Below are 6,114 nucleotides of genomic sequence, written 5' to 3'. Positions count from 1 at the left end.
GGAAGGGGAAGATCATGTAAGGACATGTTAATCATATACTCTATAATACTCACAAACACATTCCCGATCACCATTCTCCTAACACTGTTAGAAACGTTACCCCTCTTCCCCGTGGGAATTGGTTTCAACATTGGCGCAATTCATGGGACATCTTGATCACATGTCTCATTCAAAACCTTGAAGAAGAATGGCTGATCAAAACCAAGATGAAACGTCGTTGCTGTTCCCTACAAGTTCGGGGAAGAGCAACGTGGTTATCAAACCAGGAGAAACAAGTACGATGAGGCAAGATATGGGGAATCAGCAAGATGCCGATGGCCCCGTGTTGATTGAAGATGAAACTGAACAAGACGATGCTGAGAAGAATGATCCCAAAGACGAAGGAAACGAGAAAGAAGGATGGCCCGAGTTCATAAGAACTCACAAGGATGCCATAAAAGCTTTCTTGGAAGAGCAAGAGAAAAAAGAAATACCGGAGGTCCATCGGGCTCGACTCTCATTCGAAACCCCAGGGCCGGACAAGAATGCAGACGACAGAGATGCTGCAGAAAAAGGTCCTAACTCGCTACTAGAATCCTTGGTGGCTCTCCTATCCGCAGCCAAGGGAAAGGAGAAGACTCATGGGGATCTTTTAGAAGCTCACTGCTGGCCCAAAGACACATCTGACGTTTCCAAGTTCACCATACGTATAGCTAAAGCCCCGTTACCCCCAAAATTACGGTACCCATCCACGGTAGATAAGTACGACGGTACACAAAAACCGGAAGACCGCCCACATGCTTTCAGAGGAGCAGGGCTCGTAAGTGGTTGCTCCATGCTTGTATGGTGCCTCATGTTCCCCCAAACGCTGACGGGAGGAGCTCGTGTTTGGTTTAACAATCTAGAGCCAGGGAGCATTGATGGCTATGAAGAGCTACGAGAAAAGTTCCTTCGGAACTTTAGTCAACAACGAAAGGCTATGAAGAACCCTAACGAGATCTTACACATTCAAATAAGGGATAACGAAAAGGTGGAACAGTTCATGGAAAGGTATGTGGCCGAAAGTATGAACATCAAGGGGGTCCCAAAGGTGATGAAAATGAGTGGGCTTATTAACGGGGTATGGTTCTCCCAGCTCACAGAGAAACTGGGGGAAGACTTCCCTACCACGTTTGACTAGCTCATGGACAGGGTCCGAGCTTTTGTCAGGGGGGAAAGACACGGGTTCTAAACTAAGAGAGTGGGAAGGAAAGAAGGGAGTCTTCAAGCTGGGAGGAGATGGAGGGAAACATGTATGGGGAGCCCCAGTCACTCGAGGGAGATCTTCTGGGAGGGAGCAAGATTTGCTCCCTACAGGCCACCCCCATCCCCGTCGTCCACCCTCTCCTACTACCCTCCACGTTTCCCTACATATTACCGACAAGAGAAGCCCCGACACAGGCCCCTCCTGGGCGAAAGGCAGGTTCCGGGGAGATGTGATGGTAGCTGACAAAACCAAGTATGCCCCGAGACCTGCTGGACCTTCAAAGCAACCGTACAAGCCCAACCTCCAGGGGTACTGGAATTATCACAAAAGCCAGGGGCATGCCATTGAAAACTGTGTACAGCTAAAGAGGCTATGGGAAGCTGCGTTGAAAGCAGGGGCAATTGCCGCTGCCCTCCAAGGAGTCCTCCTCTGTAACCACTTGGGTTTTTCACATACAACTTATATCTATAACCATACCCGTCGTAGGTTTGGGAAATTTATCACTGGAAAGTTTCGCGTTTATCGAGGAATTTCAATACAATTTATATTTATTTATTATATTTATTTAATATATATATATATATATAACTTTGGAAAAAGTACGTTTTCAACCCAAATATAAAGTTTAAGCCCATAATATTTCCATCTTTATTCTCTAGGGATTAATTTGCAAATTCTGCATATTATGTTCATAACCCATTTACCCAGACCCGAATCCATACCCATTTAACCATACCGTGACCCGTTTATCTAGCTTGAGCCTCAATTTTCGTTATAAACAAGGAATTAAATCAGGTTTGGATTGGTTCTTGTTATCTTCGGCCTAAACGACTCTTTTAATTAGGAACCCTACAGTTGGTATTCATACAAAATACTTATAAAAATATTTAAACTTGAAAACAGTTCATTCCATTGAAACAACCCATTTCAGAGTATAATTCAGCGAAAAACATAAATAATAAAATAAGTTCCCAAAACCCGGGAATTAAGCCCAAAACCAATTTAAATGTATTTGATAAAACTTTTAAAAATAAATGTTCAATATTTAAAACTTCCATCCACGTATGCCCTTCACCGTCCAAGTAGCTTCGTGCACGTTCAAGCGGTAAGGCATCCTCCTCCTAACCTGAAACTCACACTAACATGCACACAAAGTCAGCTTGAGTTGAGTGAGTTCAAATTTTAAATAAATAACATCAATAATTAATAATCATAATAGTCATTCCAAGATTTTAAAATATAAAAGGGATACATCAGTTAGGCCATCATCATCAATAAATAATCATCCTTATATATATACACACACACACACACATACATGTATATATAAGTATCTTTATAAGTACATCCCTATATATATATATATATAAACATCCAAGTAATAACATCAGGGTCGAGCACACATACAACCCAAACACGTAACATCTCATCCAACGTATGCAAACACGAAGTAGGCATACGTAAACATCCGTAGTCGATAACGACTACTAAACATCGCCAAATATTGGCCATACAATAATACATACATACATACTATAGTATCATCTCAAGGCCTACCCTATACAAGTAAGCCCATCAAAAACAGTTTAAACATTTCATCAAGCAAAATCGCTTAGGCATGCATGCTAGCCCAAAATCTTAAAAAGAGTAAAAGGGGGCATCATGAACTCACCTGACACAAGACACGTATTCACCACGAGCTAGATAATCCTTAAGTAATCCCAAAACTCAAACACTTGTCAGATTACATACAAACATTACAATCGACATCGAAATGACTCGTTTATCCTACGAGACGTTCTAACATGGTTCGGGTTACCTAGAGTCTCGACCTCATCAAACTAAATCACAACAGCCCCCGAGGCCTCACATTCACCAAAACGACCCTTAGATACTTCCGGGAATAAAGAATTCCCAAATTACCCCCGGAAGCACTAGGTGATACTAATACGGGCGTTTAAGGGTCGTTTAGGCAATTAACACCCAACTCAGCCCCGTGTGGACCCAATGTGATACTTTCACAGCCCACAAGTCCACACGGCACCACACGAGTCAAACGGGTTGGTAACTCGCAAGTACAACGCACCAACTATTCAATAAACGCAATTGCGCGTTGTGCCGACCCGTTTAAGTAACCGACAACCAATTCAGCCCCGTAACTTATAAAAATGAATTTCCAACATCCCGTACGCCAATCCAAGTTCCCCCGAGCTGAATTGGTCATTAATCACTTCAACCCTCGCGTTAAACGCAACAATCAACAATTCTAGTCAACCGAACGCAATCTATCAAACTACAACTAGTTGACCAATCTAACGAACACCAATGAACATGATTTTTAAGTATGATATACTAGACATACCTAGGAAGATTTTGGTGCAAAAACCTCACTTAAAACAGTCCCGGAAATGCTCAATTGGACAGCCACCCGGTTAGCCTAAAACAAGCCATTAATCGATCAATACGCGTGCTATAACGACCAATTAAGGTGTAAAAGATTTGGGGAATCGAAGAATTAACCTTTAATTGATGTTTTATGCTCACACCATGGCTGGAAAGAAGAAAATCGCAGGGGGGGGGGGGCTATGAAGCTGCCGATCGGACAAGGTAATAGGATTAGGGTTTTTTTTTATTTATTGTTATAATATAAAAATGTTTCATCCTAGCCCCTCAAACTTAAGAGATATGGCAACTTAAAAGGAAAGATTAGATAACTTAACATACTGGGAAGATGGTTGGGTCAACGAAACATGCCGGATAACTCCCGATAAATATACATACTCTACATGCTTTAAATCTTTAAACCGAAAAATTAGCGGGCGTTACAGTTCTTGTTATCTTCGGCCTAAACGACTCTTTTAATTAGGAAAACGAGATCATATATGATACGAATTGATTTATGAATAACCGAAATAACCTAAAATCGATTACATAAACCAGAATTGATCACAATTCAATTCCACGCGTCTACACCCTTCTACGACATGCGCCAACTGGCCCTATATTTAATTTGATTATCGGTAGCTCGTTATACTCTGTTCGTCGTCTCCTTCGGCCGACTCTGTCAACTCACAATTAACCATTGTTTAAACAGCGATACAGGTAATAAATTATACGTATAGGTTCGTCTTGATAAGCTGTACATTTGTAACATTTCGGATTTTTCAAACCCATATTCGTTTACGTTTAACCCGACTCGGGAATAATTTGGACCTTTATTATTAATAAAAATAAATATTTAGTTTCCTAATGTTCACTTTAGGCCCTTGTACTTCAATCAATGTTCAAAACCAAATTATACCAAAAACTAGTTCAAGTAATGTTCATTTAACAAAGTACAGGGACTAAACTTGTAAAATTGAAACATACACCCAAAGAGGGCCGGGGCGCTGCACGACCACCATGGGTGGTGGCCGCCGCGTGGCGCTATGGAACAACTGTTCAGATCATTTAAGCCTTAGTTCGTTTTCTAGTTCGTTTAAGGTATAAAATCGATTATATTAGGTATGTTTGAGTGAATTAAGGTCCAAGTAAACATCCTATAACTAAAATACAAGTTCTAATTCGTTTTCCCCTACCCAAGATCAGATCTTTGTGAATAAATAGTTGATTCTTTCCTTAAAACGTATTTACTTGCTTAAACGGGCCAAAAAGCCTATAATTAGTTCGGTTTAGCTGTTCCTATATAAACAAGTCATAATTCTCTGCTGTAACCTTTAACCTAACCATAATACACCTCCTCCAGCCGTCACCTACATCTGTTCATCCTCCAACCCTTTGGTTTTTGCATATTCGTTAAAGATTCAAGACTTGTTCGTTGACTTTGCTTGCTTTAGGATCTTTGACTTCCGTTTCTCATCAATCCTTTCACTTTCCGGGTAAGTTGTAAACTGTAAAATCATTCATACATATTCCCTAGTTGATAACCTTCAATCAGTTTCTGAGATTGAAGGGCATTGACTGGTCAATTGCTCTAAAATCCGATAAAGGGTAAAATAGTCAACAAGTTTGACTTTGTGTTTGCTCATGCTTCTGGTTGGATTCAATGTTCAGTCCAGAAGACTTTTATTCTCGGAACATAATTTTAAGGCTAGTTCCCAAAACCCGGCTTTCGACTCGCTGTTCGGATTCTGGTCAGTACCAGCTCGCTTAAACGTTTAATTCAACATAACTAGAGTTCTACTCATCCTTTTGGACTGATTCCAGTGGCATTAAGCTCGTTTTTATTTATAGTCTCATATCAAAAATTTTCATATTCTGATTCGTTATCTCGTTTGACGCGTATTGGAAGACTCGCTTATTCGTTAACTCGATTATCATATTTATTAATCACTTGCCTTTAATCTAAGGTGAGTTTTATCATTCCCCTATTTTAATCAATTTTTCATAAACGTTTTTGGGACATATGCACATATAATACTATACATACATATCTATATATACATACATATCAAAAATAGCAAACGTGTAATTGTGTGTGATTAATCAAATCTACTTGTTATGTGCTTATGTGATATTGTATTCATTCGTTTGACATATCCCCTTGGAGAGGGTTCTCATTCTATTGACCACCGCTCGATTCGCTTGGCAACGGTCTTATTCTTATTTGCTCATGTTTGATTACCAGCGCCCGATTCGCTTGGCAATGGTGTAATCGACAACTTACTTGCTTATGGTTTGGTTTCATTGCCGCATTTATTACGTTTTGCTTATGTATCATATTAACAATATTTTGGTGTCAAAACTTGGTGGTAAACTCACTCAACATGTTTGTTGACAAAACTCCATTTCCTACGCATATGTAGGTTGCCTGAGTTGAAGGATGGACACTTAGAAAGACCTTAGGATTATAATGAAGACATACATGGATTTAGACTTGTTGTATTTAC

This window comes from Bidens hawaiensis, unplaced genomic scaffold, assembly GCF_021521415.1.
Source record: "Bidens hawaiensis isolate Kalapana, Puna unplaced genomic scaffold, B.hawaiensis_p1.1 tig00046853_1, whole genome shotgun sequence".
Taxonomy (NCBI): Eukaryota; Viridiplantae; Streptophyta; class Magnoliopsida; order Asterales; family Asteraceae; genus Bidens; species Bidens hawaiensis.
Note: the sequence above shows the minus strand (reverse complement) of the source record.